Raw genomic sequence first — 17,587 nt, 5'->3', positions numbered from 1 at the left:
TAAAGGTGAAATGTGTAATTTCAAACAGAACTGCATGTAAATCAAACATGATGACCAGAGTTTCCAGAACACTCCCTTCTGCCATTGGTCAGCTATACACAGATAGCCCCACCCCAAACTCACACCATTCGTTGAGCAACAGTTGCTGTGTAGGGTTGGAATCTCAAACAAATGGGGAAATCAACCTATATGAACTGCTCGTTTAGATGTCTCTGCATATTAAGCTGGGATGGCAGAAAGTATTAACAGAAAAACTACACACATTAATTTTAACTAAATATTGAATATTTAAATTTCATTTCTAAAGCAAAGCAATTTTCTAATGAAAAATTTATCTTAATCCCAAATTAGTAGCCAAACTTGTATGATATAAGAGCACCGTCAAAAAAAGTGTTTTCGAAAAGCTCTTCAGCAAGTGAGACATAATGAAGGACTTAACACCACCTACACATGAGGGACAGCTCAAAATAAACAACAAACCAGGATAAACATACTGTGCTCAGATGGCTTTACTCACTCCAAACAGAGAGATGCTGAGTTTGGCACATTCTCCATCCAGCTGAACCCATTGCCCTCCTGAACACTAATGCAGAAAGCACAAGAATAGCCTATAGGAGCCGTTTCAAACAACCCCTGGTGAATAAATCCAGGGAACTGGTGAGAAGATGCCAATTCTGGACTAGGCCTTAATCATACAGTAGGTGCTGATACATTTCCCTGGAAAATCAGCACCTCACAAAGGCATGCGAGGCATGCGGACACATAGGGAACATTGTTCTTGTTGAAATAAAGGCCATCAGAGCCTTAACTCTTTCAGTGCCACATAAAATCCCTGAGGCAGTAAGTGCAGATGCCATCAGTCCCAATGATCAACAGGGGATCCGTGGCCAATGCATGTGGAGTTTGCAAGTATCTGCCTATACAAGAATCACACTGATGCAGCAGTGATTGACTGCCTAATGAAGGGTGTGATTGACATAATAGTATAAAGTATACTTCATCCACATCGTGCTCAGACATTGCTGATGCTGGTGAACTCATCTGGAAAAAAGATACCTTAACCTGTCTGAATTTTCAAGCGTCAAGTGAAAAATAGGCAGTATAAGGTATAGGTAGGAAGGTTAGGTTACATTAGCTGAATCACAAATGATGCATGATACACTATACACTATGCACTGAGCCATGTAGTGTATGAATTTTCAAAGCATATATTCGTCCGAAATGGAACACTTAACTGTTTACAACACAGAAACAATCGTAATTTAACAGCTGATGGAAGTGACATTTCAAACATATGCAATTAAGAGTTGTCGCTAGCTTTAGAGCATTAGCCAACCTCAGTCAAACGTTTATATCTCAAACAATGTACATATTTCCAAAGTGTGTGGTGGTGGTGAAGCATTAAACTTACATTTGTATGGTGTATAGTATATTTTTCAATATTCTAGTATGTTTCTTATATATCAAAATACTTATATGAGTTTCCTGTCCTTTGTGCGACCCAGGAGAGAGCATATGAGGTTACTAAAATTGTTGTTGCTGCAGAGGCCACAAAGAGCACCCAGCTGTAACAAAATAATGAGACTAAGGACCTTGAAGATAGACTAAAGCCAAGTTTCTACCAGTAAAAAGATATCAAAAGGCTCTGTGAGATAATCGTGGCAAATAGTATCCATTGGTTACAAAAATAACAAAGGGGCACAGAAATGAGGTAATGCCAGATAACAAACTGTATAGAAGAGGAGGTTTTGGACTAAGACAGTCAGAACGGACAGCTGGCCGGTCTCATGTTTGTTGGTGTTCAATAAACTACAACTTTGGCATCTGGAACTCAAGACTCCGAGAGTTTTCTTACAACTTAGAGAGATTCATCGCGATATTCCACGACATATCTTTGGCGCCCAACTCCTGGGGCTGGCATTGAGGTCAAGGGGGCAGAGGTCGCTGGTGGGACAGCTTGCACGAATCGCACAGAAACACCGGCACCAGAAACTGAGGTAAGCATCTTTGCTTAAGGTGTTTTTGTGTGATCTGTGGTAGCGAGTCCCGGTAAGTGGCTTCCCTAAGACTTTTGCCAGTCCGGACATAGAATAATTTGAACTAATTGGCTAAAATAGAGGCGAGTTCCAGATTTCAAAAATAGGGGGGTGAGATTGTTTAAAGAGAGTTTAAGAAAGTTTATTTGAAAAAGGTAGAAAAAGCCTGGGGGTGAGTCGAGAAGCGACGCGCGTGAAAATTCCCGGTTAGGTGCATTTATTCAAGGTTTTGCCAGAAGAGTGGCTTAAAATCCTGTACAGGTGAAAATCCTAACACGGGTAGAAAAGTGAAAATTCGCGCAAAATTCCTCCAGGTGTTAGATTTAGTTATTTATTGCAGTGTTTGACAGAACCCGGACTGTGCAGAAAACGGGGAATTGTTGAACTATGTGTGCATGTTTGAGATAATGAATAATGTGCATGACTAACTATGTTGTTGGTGCATGTGTGCTTGCGGTACTAAATGCGCTGTTGTTGTGTTTATTCAAATGCATGATTGCAATGTTGATGATGTATTGTGTGCAAAGGCAGAATAATACAGAGAATCAGGTGCACTAAGCAGGAAATGCTAAATGAGAGTAAAAGTGGAAAACTAATTGAAACAGTGAATTGAATAAAACAATTGTTGAAAAAGTATAAAAGACGCAAAATGGCACCTGCTTCTCTGATAACTCCCTGCCTTGCTCTCACTCACTGGTCAGCGGAACGGACAGCTCTGTGAGTGAGGGGAAGGGGAGATTCAGAAGAGAAAAAAAAAAATAGAATAATTGGGAAAAAGATAAAGAAAAGGCAAAATGTTTTCCATTACAGTGAACAAGACTAGAGAAAAATGCAGAGACAAGCAAGTTTTGTAAAGTTGGAGATCAATGCAGATCTGAAGAGTGGGAGAGAGAATTGGAGAATAAACTGATAGTGTCAAAGGGAAGCGATCATTTTTGGAAAGAATCAGAGTACATAGATTACGCAGGGCAGAAGAGAAAATTAACTGTAAAAAAGGAGTTAATGAGAACCTTAACTGAAGTGGTGAATTTAGGAGAAATAGAACAAGAATGGCCGTTTGTTGACTGGAAAGAAATTGCAGCAGGTAACATTTCTCTCTCATACAGTACGCTAGAGACTAAGTGCTGTGAAGAGCTGTAGGGGAGGGGCTGCTAGAGCGAGAATAGGGAGCTGTAAAGGGAGGGCTGTGAGCATGCACAGAAACAGAGAGACTTTTTTTCCTTGTCTCAGTTTTCCTCATGAAACAGAAATCATAATGTGGAAATAAGCTGTTACTGAATTTGAGAGGAGACTAACTGAGAGAAGAAAAGATATAGAATTAAAAAGATGAATAATAGAAACACAGGGAATGAGTGATCATTTCTGGAGTTATGAACAAATTAAATACAGTCAAAAATGTTAAGGTGATATTTAAAAGGGAGAGTAAAGGAGAATTAGCACCAATGTAGAAATTGTCTTGAACAGAGACCCAAAATGGATGTGACAGCTGTGGGTGGAAGTACATGAGTTTTAATATAAAAATAATTAACAGATATAGTGATCAACCACTGTAAATAATGAGTGTTTTTTTATGGAAATAAAGGAGAGAGAGGGATAAAAAGAGGAGAGCAAAAGGAGGGGCAGAAGTAATAGGTTTGTTTTAGTATAATATTTTTTGAGAGCTCTGTGTTTATAAAGGCCTTGTGTTTGTAAAAAGTGTGAAAGTTTCTGTGTTTGTGAGAGTATCTGTGTTTGAAAGTATGGGAAGTATGACTGAAGTGTGATTGCGTATGGAAGTGTATGTTATATGAGCCCAACAAATATCAATCAAGATAGAGAGGTTGATCCTTTGCTGCATAACTAATGAGGAGTATGTATGAAATTTACATAAATGAAAATCTATTTAGACTATTTTCATCAATATAAGAGGCAGAAGAGATCTGATGATTAAAAACAAAGAGGGCACTTAATAAATATTATGATTGTAGAATGAAAACCAATGATAAAAAATATATGTGTATGTCTGTGTAAGTGTGTGTGTGTGTGTGTGTGTGTGTGTATAAGGATAAATATAATACAGTATAAACAAACAAATAGCTTTAAAACAAAAATGTGCATGAAATCAAAAAGTTAACCCTTAGTGGACTGGACAATGTTTATTCTTGGGCTGTTCTTTTCATGCCATGAAGGAAGCCTGATGTAAGATTAACTAAACTGAGCAGGAGCAGCTGTTGAATGGACATGTGTCAGATCATAACTCCTTTTATATCAAAGTGATGAGTAAGAATATTTAGATTATAAAAAAGTGATAACTTTAAAGTGATTGAATTGCATTTGGGAAATCACATTATCTGGACAAACAATAAAGCTTTGAATCTAGTGTATTAGCGCTAAACTAAAGTCAAATAAGTAATTGTATTTTAAACCAAGGTTGTATTTAAGATAAGTGTTGTTATATTAAAGCAAATGGCAAAAGAGGACCAAAGATATGATAAAATAAGAAAATTATATTTTGTATCTTATGCAGTTAAACCTTAAATGTGAAAACTTCACATTCATGTGTCCATTTTATGTTCTGTCTGGTCCAGTTTTTGAGAGAATACTATTTTAACATTATTAAATTAAACACAAGAAAGTTGTTTTTGAATTTTCTATGATTTTAAAAATGTCTGGAGAACAATTTAAATGTGAGTGCAGCGTTATCGGTGTAAACTTGATCAACCAAGAAAAGATTTTTTATTTTTGTTAGGGACTGTCTGATGAGGGCATTGAGGATGGCTTTGAGGGGAAACAGGCCTCTCTTGATGTCTTCAGACAGACAGAAAGGGGCCCCGACTTTAGAAAAAGATAGAAAGCAGATAGATAGCTATTTTATTTTTATTTTATTTATTTTTTGTTTGGTATACACAGAATAGGTCTTGGTTGATCGTGGATACACTGAGAAGCTGCATTTGAGACTAAAATTAAAGGAACATAAATTTAAGAATGATTTGGATCATTTAAAAATTAGTCTTTGGGGCGGGTGAAGCCCATGGAGAAAGGTTAAGATTAAATTGAACATCATAACTTCCTCATATATGAATGTTAATAACTTCATATTCATGTGTCTATTCTGTGTTTCATTTGTTATTATTATGTGTGTTGTTTCACTAACTCATTCTGGAACTAGTTTCTCCCCATTGCAGACGGCTGAGAAAGATGATTTTATGGAAGTTACTAATGCTGCAGGAGGAAATCAGGACACAAAGAAGACTGAAAATGATGTGACTGATCTGATATATCCTCCTGCGCTCATTGCTGCTGGTAATCATTATCGATTTGCCATTTATAATGTGGATTAAAATTTCTCTGGAAAAGTTTATTTCAGTCTTATACGATCACTTTATGATTTTCCAGAATGCCATCAATGGGGTTTAATGTCCGAGTCTAAATTGTTCTGAGGGTCTAAATTTAAATCCAGCAGCTAACCACTGATTTATTGATTTGAAGAGTAAATATTACAAACATGTGGCAAAGTTATAGAGTTACCTATTGGATTGGTTACTCCCCCAAATTTTCCAGAGAGTACCCTCATAATAAAGAAAAGAATAAAAAAAAGGAGCTTAGTGTGTGCTATAAAGTGCTGATTGAGTGTCTATTTCTATTACTACTATTTTAGTTTGCCATAGTTAATACATGAAAGTACATGAAACATTTGGATAAAAAAAATAAATAAATAATGTAAGAGTCATGAGAAATTAAAAGTACGTAGTGTATCTTACTGAGCAATTATTTCAAAACACAAGAAAAGAGATATGTTTTTAGATATGTTTGTCTTTAAGACTTTATTCTGTTTAATCTTTTAATTTTCTGTTAGTTTAAAAACTTGATTTATATTATTTTATTAGATAGAATGGAAGTTCCTTCACCTGAGAAAGTGTAAGAAATGGAGAAAGTAGTAATAACAAATTATTACTTAACAATAAAAAGGGATTATAATATATTAATAATAAGATAGGTGTTGTAAATGTAAAGCTCTGCATGAACAGAAGGCTAAAAATAAGTTGAATTGATTATATAGAGAATGTCAAAAAATACATTGTGTTCTGTTTTATTAAAGATTAGAAGGTTATTTGTATGTTGTTTGAATGGACAGAAGTAAGATGAGAGTAGTTTTTTGTTGGTGTGCAATGAGAAAGTTTGAAAGCAGTTACTATAATCAGTTATTATAAATATCACTTTCTACTGTTGAAGAATAAATTAAATATATTATTGTGAGATTGTAAAATGAAAAAATAAGAAATAACTGTAATGAGATTAGAAACAGTGTGAGGGAGAGGAATGCCCCCACCCCTTACTCTCAGTCTAAAATTGATAAGTGTCTGCTTGAAACAGAAACACAAGAGCAGATTTTGAAGAAATATCCATAAGTTGTTTTATTTCATTTTATTTTGATTTTATTTTATATATGTAAAATGATGCGCTTTGACAATAATGTTAGATAGAGTGATATGAAGGAGTTCAAACAGCTCTCCTCATCAATGATTCAAGATTTTATATATTCAGAGGGCAATCTAAAGTTAAGGGTTTATACTGAAAACAACAGATTAAGTTGAAAATTCATCTGAAAGAATAAATGTAGGTTCAAAAACTATCTAGAGACTATTATTGAATTAAGGTGATGTTTTTAATTAAGCTTCCTAGAAGCTTGAGAGGCTTTGTTCTGATGTTAGTCCCCACATAGTTTTGTGTAACATTTGCTGAAGTAGCAGAAATAAAACCTGAATGGAAATTAATTATCTATAAATGAGTTCAATTTTAGCATATTTTACTTTTACTTTGGACAATTTTAATAGATTGATGAATTTTTAATAATGCTTTTTTGAATTTAACCATGTTTTGAATTGTCTCCATATTTAAGCATTTGTAGTTGTTCCACTGGCTGTGTCGGTTCTCTGGTGATACTCCCTGAAAAAGAAAATATCTGTTTACTGATACCAAATTATTAAGGATTGAGGACTGAGCAGTATCAAGACCAGTGGCAAGAGGTGACGACCCAATGACGGGTAAGACTTGACAATGGCGTCACCGCCCAAGAAGGTTTGAAAGGGTTTTAAGGAAGTGTATGAATGCTCTTAGATTAGAAGCATCAAAAGGGGAGGTCTAGAAGAGACCTGCCCAAAAAAAAAAAAAAAATTGAAAGTTCCACTGAACCCGACAGCATTTTAAGCATTCTGTCACTGTGTTATCAGGGGATCATACCCTGTGTAAAGGATTATTATAGATTGATTTTGGTGGTAAAGTTTTGAGAACCGTTGCAGACAAAGGAGTGCTTGACTTTTTATAGAAGTATTAAACAAACATGGGGAATGTTTGTATGATAATGAATTTAGACTGGAAGATGATATATTACTTTTACTTATGCTTTAATTGAACTCATGTACATTTTAAAAGTAATGCGGAATGGAAAAGATACATGGTGGTGACTAAAGATTAAGATTGCTTGTCTTGTTTGTTTGTAACAATATAAATGGAATTAATTAAGAAATAGGGTGCAGGGTTGGCTACAATTGGTATAACAATTGAAACAACAATTTGTGAGAGGGGAATAATATAATATTGTGTGTTACCATTGATTAAATAAAAAACCAGATGAAGTACTGATCCATGTAAATGGCCCAATGCAACAGAAAGACCAAAATGGGAGGAAATTGATTCCTCCAATGATATGTTATATATTTGATAATTCTTTTATTGATTTAATACTCTGAATTACTCTGATATAGTCTGAAACTATGAAAAACAGCTTAGCTTGCAGGGAAAATTAATTAATGTGATACAGACATTGAGAGCCCTTGGGAAACAGGAGGAAATGAAATGTATGTGATAAGTGAATGAGTAGGGAGTTTTAAGATAAGGAACACCTGTGGTAGTTTACCTCCTCTGTGGAGAATTATAGCCTTTTGTGAATGACCCTTTCTGTGAATGACCATGAAAAATGTTGTGTATAGATACTAAAGGGATGATCTAATGTTTTTAATTGGAACAAAGTCAGGCTATGCCTGGCTCCTGCCTGGAGGAGGCAGAGGACCCATGTGTTATTTAGTGCTAGAAATGAGATGCAACAAATGTGTGTGTAGCAAATGACTCTAATAAGGGAAATCATTTAATATATTAATCAAATGAATGCAGAAAGTAATGATTGTTAGTTAATATAAAACATGTAACCATATGTTAACATGTAACAACATGTAACACTGTAATGTATGTTTCATACATTACAGTGTTCTTTATGCACATAAAATGAAATAGTCATGCTTCAATGATGGCAACAGCAAGTTAGGACAGGATGACCCGCTGAAGGAGAGAAGGTGGAAAACAATTGTGGCCTACAATACCAATGAATAAGAAAGACATATTAATATGGATGTTATTACTGACATACTTGGGACAAGTGTTGCCCCCAATGATGGGGCCTACCAGAGAAACGTCCCAAGAAGTACCAGGATCACCAGATGAACAATTCTAAGAAAGCATACTGCAGAGTGGGTTCCCTACAATCAGCCTTGGGGATCTTGGATGGCCTTTCCAATGAAGCTGACCTAAAACGAAATACTCCAGAATGTGAATTAAGAAAGTACAGAGCACTTGACCGGACTGTATTGAAGAAACTATGAATATGGACTTCCCAACGATGAATACTGAGGCAAGATTCAGACAAAGAAGAGCAGCAAGCACAAAACTAAGAACCCGAGGAAGAAGAAGATCAGCAGGAACCGGCTACAGAATCTGAGGAAAGAGAAGAGGAAGTAGAAGGACAAGCGAAAGTAGGGGAAGAGCACGCTGCGGCAGAAAAAGGGATTGAAGTGCCGCAGTAGAGCAGGAAAGCATAGAAAGTGAGACGGAAGTACATGTCACAGAAGAACAGGACCAAGAAGGTGAAGAAGGAGAAAGACAAGAAGAAAGTGATCGTCCTGCTGAAACAGATTCAGAAGCAACTGAAGGAAATGAAACAGGCCAACAAGCGCAGTTGTTCGAGGAAGAGTTGTGGCACATGGAGAAAGAATGGAAGCTCAAGGAGGTATTAGTGTTGATGATGCTGTTACTAACATATTTGGGACAGGTATTGCCTCCTATACAGGGCCTTTAGATGATGAAATGTTTTTTAATGATAATGTGATTAGGTTTAGTGGACCGCAATATGCAACAGCAACATTAGGACAAAATTTTACTGCAAACATAACTCCAGGATGTCTAGGCGTAGTTGTTGGTCATTGCCTTACAGGATGTGAAAATCAAACTCTAGTATCGCCTGTGATAAAAATCCATGAGGAACAAACAGAAACTATAGTGGACTATTTTTGGTTATGTGGGAAAGGTCAATTGAAAACCTCACTACCTAAAGACTGGACAGGACTGTGCACTAGAGTAAGGCTAATACAAGAAGTAACTATGGTAGAATGGGACCCCTCTGAAATCCAAACTGCACCAAAACCTTTAGTCCACAACAAAGCAAGGGTGAAAAGAGCGTACGCCCCAGATTCTGGTGTTTACCTGGATGCAATTGGCCAACCGAGAGGAATACCTCAACAGTTTAAAGCTAGGAATAAAATAAAATCAGGTTTTGAGTCAATATTCGTATGGGTAACACCCAACAAAAATTTAGAGTGGATTAATTACATTTACTATAACCAACAAAGATTTATAAACTATACTGACGAGGCACTGGAGGCGTTAGGACACCAATTAGCAGCAACTAGTAAAATGGCATGGCAAAATCGTCAAGCACTAAATTGGTTATTGGCAGATAAAGGAGGAGTATGTGTTATGTTCGGAGCAGATTGCTGTACATTCCTACCAAATAATACATCCCCAGAAGGAGCTTTTACCCAGGCAATGAAGAAACTGCGTGACCTGAGAAAGGAAGTTAAATCTAATGCAGGGAGAGATCAGCTGTTTGGGCAATGGTTTGATGACCTTTTTGGGTCATGGAAGATTTGGCTAATAAAAATAGGTATAATGTTAGTAGTAGGATTGACCCTATTTGCATTCTTGTTATGTTGTATTATACCCATTCTGAGATCAATTATGACTAGAACGGAGGCTAAGCAAATGGTAACCGTATCAACAGGCCAGCTGACAGTCTTGCCTGGGCCCGGGACAAGATAATCTTAGATGGGCCCCCCCATGCCCAGATCTCTCCTTTTCCCTTGCTCTTCCTCTCCTGTTCCTCTCCTCTGCTCTTCCTCTCCTGTTCCTCTCCTCTGCTCTTCCTCTCCTGTTCCCCTCCTCTGCTCTTCCTCTCCTGTTCCCCTCCTCTGCTCTTCCTCTCCTGTTCCCTCCTCTGCTCTTCCTCTCCTGTTCCCCTCCTCTGCTCTTCCTCTCCTGTTCCTCTCCTCTGCTCTTCCTCTCCTGTTCCTCTCCTCTGCTCTTCCTCTCCTGTTCCCCTCCTCTGCTCTTCCTCTCCTGTTCCCTCCTCTGCTCTTCCTCTCCTGTTCCCCTCCTCTGCTCTTCCCTCTCCTGTTCTCCTCTCCTTCCCTCCTCTGCTCTTCCTCTCCTGTTCCTCTCCTCTGCTCTTCCTCTCCTGTTCCCCTCCTCTGCTCTTCCTCTCCTGTTCCTCTCCTCTTCCTCTCCTGTTCCCCTCCTCTGCTCTTCCTCTCCTGTTCCCTTCCTCTCTTGTTCTTCTCCCCTCCTCTGCTCTTCCTCTCCTGTTCCCCTCCTCTGCTCTTCCTCTCCTGTTCCCCTCCTCTGCTCTTCCTCTCTTGTTCTTCTCCCCTCCTCTGCTCTTCCTCTCCTGTTCTCCTCCTCTGCTCTTCCTCTCCTGTTCCCCTCCTCTGCTCTTCCTCTCTTGTTCTTCTCCCCTCCTCTGCTCTTCCTCTCCTGTTCCCCTCCTCTGCTCTTCCTCTCTTGTGCTTTCACTTTTAATTAAGCATGAGCAGCGCAGCAAAAATAGACTCGGATCTGGCCCATTATCTGTTCACCGATGCCAACAGTGACGCATTTCAGCCGGCTTTTTATTTCTCATCTCCATAAATATATCTAGTAGTAAAGCTAATGCAAGGGCTAGAAATCAATGAATTCTTTGCTAATTCTTCCTCGTCATCATGGAGAGCGCAGTTCGCACCGTTTTCTCCTTTCCACAAGCGCGTGCTCTCCCGTGGCATCTGTCGTTGCTATGCAACAATGAACTTGCGCGCCTGTAAAAACGAGCGTGCCGCATCGCTATTATGAGCTAATATCCAAAATATTTCCATATGTGTCTCTTTCCTCCTTTCTTATCAACAAGTGGATTTACAGCCACCACATCAGCAGCACCGCCGGTCGCAATGTCTCAGCACTTTTATGAAGAGGACGCTAACTGCACGCGCTCGGGCATGCACGCGCATCAAGTACCGGGTTTGAGAAAACCTGGTACCGTGGCGTGACGTTTAAAACAAAATTAGTACCGACTTGGTACCGAAGTACCGGGTCTTTGACAACACTCATAAACGTTGGCTGCGCTGTTTCTTACCTTGCTCTACGTTGACTTTACTAACGTTAGTTCCAGCTTCTCCGTCACCACCTTTTTTAAAATATTTGTTTAGGACATCTCGAAGGCCTCTATTTTCTTCTTCCCTTCTTCTCTTTTCTTTTCTTTTCTGAGCATCAGACTTGTGCTGACCGGACATTTTGATCGTAACGTTAGCCTACTGAACTTCAAATCAAATGACAACATCAAATTTTGATCAGTGGCCAAACCATTTTTGTTTTGGGGGTGGGCGGGGGTTCTTGACCACTATTTCAAGGACAATTAGGAAGAAAACAAATAAAAAGCTTTTATGTAACTCAAATATTAGATATTTTTTCCACAAATATGCCTATTTTATTTATTTTTTAACAATTATTCCATAATTTAATGAGGGCCCAGTTCTGGGCCCCCCCCCCCTACCCTGGGCCCGGGACAACAGACCCGTTTGTCCCCCCCTGTCGGCGGGCCTGCGTATCAATGATGCCAACGCAAACAATTGTAGCAACCAGACAATATACCATTGGGCCAGGATTGGATGAACTTGATGAGATTTACTGAGAAGCAATCAAGAAACAACAATGGGGGAATTTTATTTTTAAGGGGAATTTTATTTTACACTTTTCTCATGTTTTTGATAGTAAGGGAGACAGCAAGACTATTGTACTTTCATTTTACATAACAGAATAGATAGCAACTCAAGAAAGGAGTTAGAGGGTGTTTTGTTTATTATTTTTGACATATTCCCCTATTACTCTCAATGTAACCAATTACTTATAATGATTAATGAAGTATATCTTTATTACAATAATCAAGTAGAAGTAGTATTGATGATGATTATGTTTAAGCATAATATGGATGTGAAGTATTTGCCAAAAGAAGACATGTGAGGAACATATGTGAAGAAAGGAGCAGCGAGCACCTCAGTGCTTGGCTGCAAGAGCAAATAGACTCAACTGGTGGTTTAAAAACCCGCTGTCTGCTCCAACACACCACCAGATAGCGCTCCAGGCTACCGGAATTGTCTGTGAGTTCCTCTGGCAACGAAGGATGCATATTACTGTTACTTTTACTAGTGTTTTGTTAAGCATGTGTGTATGTATATATATATATATATATATATATATATCTCTTCTACTTAATAGATAATCAATTGTACTCTACATCACGCAAGGCTTTACAGTTGCATGCACATGCTTATTACAAATGAGTTGATTTTTGTCACCCACCCCCAGGAACAGTGCTAGCTAGAGGACTGGGATCTTTTACTCCTTCCTAGCCAAGTGTGGATGGAGAGGTTTGGTCCCAAGTTCTGCAGAGTGCAGCCCCATAAAGATGGCATTGGATAGTGGACTGAGTGGCCTACTTTGGCTACATGATGGAATGGGACAGGCTGGCTTGTGTGACTGCACTCTGGTTTGAGGGAAATAGAGTGTGAGACTTTTTTAAGTCTCAGAGGTGGGAATATATAGTATATTTTTCAATATTCTAGTATGTTTCTTATATATCAAAATACTTATATGAGTTTCCTGGCCTTTGTGTGACCCAGGAGAGAGCATATGAGGTTACTAAAATTGTTGTCGCTGCAGAGGCCACAAAGAGCACCCAGCTGTAACAAAACAATGAGACTAAGGACCTTGAAGATAGACTAAAGCCAAGTTTCTACCAGTAAAAAGATATCAAAAGGCTCTGTGAGATAATGGTGGCAAATAGTATCCATTGGTTACAAAAATAACAAAGGGGCACAGAAATGAGGTAATGCCAGATAACAAACTGTATAGAAGAGGAGGTTTTGGACTAAGACAGTCAGAACGGACAGCTGGCCGGTCTCATGTTTGTTGGTGTTCAATAAACTACAACTTTGGCATCTGGAACTCAAGACTCCGAGAGTTTTCTTACAACTTAGAGAGATTAATCGCGATATTCCACGACAGGTGCTGTCTACACTGAAGTTTCGCTAGTTCCTTTTTTCCATTATTTATTGGTTTGTCAGGCCAGCATCGTGACCAGGTTACTCTACCCCTACAGCTATGTATAGCTAGCAGCAAGCGCAGAGTGTATAAAGTGTCCAAAATTCACACTCTGTTTTGCCGGTTGAAGAAGTGCATCATCCATTCTAACAAGACATGAGCATTGTAGACATTCAAAATTAGCTTAAATCTAAAGCATATTTGAATTCATTCTGGACCATTAGACATGATGTTATGATGACTTGGAAGACTGTTTGAAACCCATTTCCTTAAGCGGTACCTTCATCCAAAAAAAGCTGCCTGTTAAGTTATTGATTGACTGGGCAACAAGGTAGCTACGTTCAGTTTAAGCCACAGCCAACATCTGCTTTGCCCCAACCTATGCTCCAAAATGGTCTGAAATAGGTGAGATACAGTAATTATTACTTTTATCAGCCAGCATGTGACCCTAATGTTTCTTTTCTGTGCTATAAGGACTAAATATCTTGTCACAGCCAATAGGGGCTCATAATTGATTTAATTGCTGCTAATTAGCAGAGAAAATACTGAACAAACGCCAATGAACTATGGTTGCAACGGTACGAGATTTTCACAGTACATAAACATCTCGGAAAATATAACAGTTTCACGGTATCACAGTATTACACAATTATTATTATCAGTTACAATGACCTTTAAAGGAGTGAAAACAGAATGGGTTTTGTTTTGTTTTTTGGTTAATCAAATACTTTATTATAATTGAAATTTCTCTCTTTTGAAAATTAATAGAATAAATAAGAAAGCTAAAAGAATTATAATGATAAACCGAATTATCAACATTATAAATAGCATGCAACTATAACATGTTATAACTAAAGCATGTTAGCGTAGCATGTAAAATGAACTACTAAATTAAAAATAACATCAGCTGTGTGAGCTTTTAAAGTACTGTCCTATGATTATTAACAATTAACATATACTGCCAGACTGCTTCTGTCTGTAACTTTGACTCAGTTGTTGTCAACTGGTTTTGCTTCAGGACTAGATTTTACATTGGAAATCAAGTGGCGACCCACCATAGTTAAACCGTAACCTGTATTTAATGTATCCTGGGTCGCATTTCCTTTTATGCTGCATAGTTTTTTCAAGGTTTTCAAGTGCAAGGACATGCATCAAGTGACATTATTTTTGTTGTTGACGTCAACAACAAAAAAAGCGACAGGAAGTTTTCTTCCCCCTTTTAAATATTGAAAAGCTTATTTACATATACAAGCCCATTATTATCCCAGTTGTTTCCTAATTTCAAACATAATTCAAACAGAACATAAATATTACACAGGAGGAAAGGCTCCTCATTACTATGGTTAGATCAGTGTAGCTAGTCTTAAATAACAGTAATAATAACAAATTATAGTATTTATGAAAAGATAAATTCTAGCTGAAACATCTTGAAACTTTAACTACAGCTGCCACTGTTGATATAAAATGAGGTCTAATAGATTCTACCATTAGATTAATTCATATGAAACTATAACACTGTCAAAATATAAGTTACTTTTACTCATTTAAAATTGTGAAACAATTTTGTAAAGGTGATGTATAATTTTTAATAAAATTAGCACATAGCACATGTGTTGCTCTTTTTCTCCTCAGTGCTGTTTGTCAGGGCTGCTACTGTTGAGAGGTTTGACTTGACTTCCTCCGTAACGCTTTAAACTAGAAAAATCTCACTAGAATTGAAATTGGTCACATCAGTTTTGAGGTCTGCGCTCTTCAATATCAAGTGAAGGAATACCATAGATAAGCAAACGTACATGATATGATAACCATCAATTTTCAATATACCGTGAAACCTGTATACCACTGCAACCCTACAATGAACAGGTACTTCTGCTTTAAGTACAAAGTTAAAAATCACCCTACATCAAACACAATGAAGATTAAAGAGTGCCAGGTTTCAAAGCACAACCAATCAATTGCGGTTTCTTAAGAGGGTCCTCTAATGATGTAATGCTGAGCTTTGAGTCTCAGATTCGCTTTCATTATTCCTGAAATGTGGGAGGGGGGTGTGGACTAATCAAAGATGGCGCATAGCTCGGCTCCCACAGGACTGGCATTAGGTCATCTCACAGCATCACCCAGCTCACTTACGATAAGAAGGGATAATTCAACATTCACCCACCATGCTAGATAAATTAAGACTGTTTCCTTTGAGATGGGCAGCAGTGATTCTTTTATAGCCAGCTAACACATCGTTGAACAGATCTTTACTCTTCAATGCTTTAGAGGACAGATTAAAGCTAAATTCCAAGGCGCTATAATAAAAGTAGTGTTTGTTCATTCATGTGTATGCCACTGTTTTAACCATTTATGGTTGTGCAACAGGACTGGGTTAGATGATTTCATTAAGAGAAATAACCTTCGGGGGCATGGGTAGCTCAGTGAGTAAAGTCACATGGGGTAACCTCCTCATGGTCACTATAATGTGGTTCACTCTCGGTGGAATGCATGGTGAGAGGATGCTGCGGTGGATGCCAATCTTATCCGCGATAACGCGCTCAACAAGCTACATGAAAAGAAGCGGAGGAAAAGGAGATTCGTCCTCCGCCACCTGGATTGAGGCAAGTCACTACGCCACAATGAGGACTGACAGTGCATTGGAAATTGGGCCTTCCAAATTGGGGAGAGAAAGAGAAAAAGAGAGAAATAACCTTTTTTTACATACCAATACAATGGGATTTTATGTAACTGAATGGCATTACATAATTACAAAATATTTGGTGCCTGCCAGATTTAGTCTTTTGGTGTGAGTGGAAAGGGAGGAATAAGAAAAACAAATGTCCTAACCGACAAATTGTGATTTACTTAGAATGAACTGGGAAATCTGCATTGATATCAATCAGGTCAAAGCCTTCAGAGCTGGATACTGTATAAATTGCACATTCAGAATATGATTATCATTACCATCTAGTGTGCTTAATGTGATTTACACAAGAAGAGTATGTTCCTGGATCAATATAATTTGTTAGACCAGAAATAACATTATTTTTAACCAGTGGCTTGACTTGTATGGATTTGGCTGTGATTAACTGAAAGAATAGATAGTTTCTAACCGAATATATAGTATGGCTTGACCATGCATTTCTGAACCGAGCCTGGCTTGACCGCAGTTTTCAGGACCAATAAAAGATGTTGCTCCAGAAAGATGTCCTATTTGGGTAAATCACGTTGTCCCATTTGCTATAAATTCACTTCCCTTGTGCAGAGGGGGGAACAGATGCCTGTATGTCACCTGGCGTAAACACAACGGGCGTTTCCGCGTGCCATGCGCGAGGAATTCCAAACAACAACGTGTTTGTTTACAAAATCTATCACATTTAGTTATATACTCATACGTGTAAAATGCTACTTCTTCTAATATACCTGTCATGCATGAAATAAAGACCATTTATCCAGGATGCCCAAATCTGCGCCCAGTGTAAACAACTATAGTTGCCCTGCAGTTTTATATTACTTCTAACATTAAATTAAAACATATATATATATATATATATATATATATATATATATAGTCTGACTTATGACTTCAATACAGCGATTGTAGGTTTTAACAGCTTATTCAAAATCTAAAAGTGTTAATCGGTTAAACAAATAATTTTAAAGAGCGAATAAAAAAGTTGTCTTACCTTATCTAGACGCGTTTGCCCCCCTCGTTTATCCGCAGGTAGCGTTTGGAGGAGAGTTTTCTCTGTGCGTTCCTTCAACACCTATCGGGACAGGTTCAACTGACACAACAACTCCGATACAATCGATGAATGTTAAAATAAATATGTGACGAAATTAAAACACTAGCATCGGGAGACAAGAAAGGCACAGTGTTTTGACTAAAAATACATGCTGTTTGTTCGCTCGGTTCTTTGTTTAGTCCTTGTAGTGGAGTACCTGAGCTCGTGCTTATGGCAGTGAGACAGCAGCCCAGACCGATTGGTTGTGGGCGGGGCTAAATTATAATGGTGTGGCTAAATACTGCCCTGTCTTATTTTGCTCCCTGCTGTCCAATGTGAGGATCCTTCTGAATGAAATAAATAATGACAATATGCTAATAAAGCTTTTAGTGGTGTATACATATATATTTTTTA

The 17,587-nt window shown here is 38.0% G+C and overlaps 1 protein-coding gene and 1 long non-coding RNA gene across 2 annotated transcripts in view; one reads left to right on the top strand and one right to left on the bottom strand.

Annotated features, from left to right (window-relative positions):
* Nucleotides 1-17,422, bottom strand: part of LOC127632094 (glycerophosphodiester phosphodiesterase domain-containing protein 5-like) — an 81,094-nt gene extending 63,672 nt beyond the window's left edge. Inside the window, 1 exon segment of the mRNA XM_052110578.1 lies at nucleotides 17,135-17,422. The gene's annotated coding sequence lies outside the window, so the exon portion shown is untranslated.
* On the top strand, nucleotides 4,574-8,631 carry LOC127632121 (uncharacterized). Its single transcript, XR_007969047.1, has 3 exons — nucleotides 4,574-5,318; nucleotides 6,916-7,060; nucleotides 8,279-8,631. It is a non-coding gene; the product is annotated as an uncharacterized LOC127632121 (long non-coding RNA).
* Nucleotides 17,423-17,587: the final 165 nt, after the last annotated feature.

This window comes from Xyrauchen texanus, chromosome 38 (genome assembly GCF_025860055.1).
Source record: "Xyrauchen texanus isolate HMW12.3.18 chromosome 38, RBS_HiC_50CHRs, whole genome shotgun sequence".
NCBI classification, from domain to species: Eukaryota; Metazoa; Chordata; class Actinopteri; order Cypriniformes; family Catostomidae; genus Xyrauchen; species Xyrauchen texanus.
This window is presented reverse-complemented; position numbering and strand designations above follow the sequence as displayed.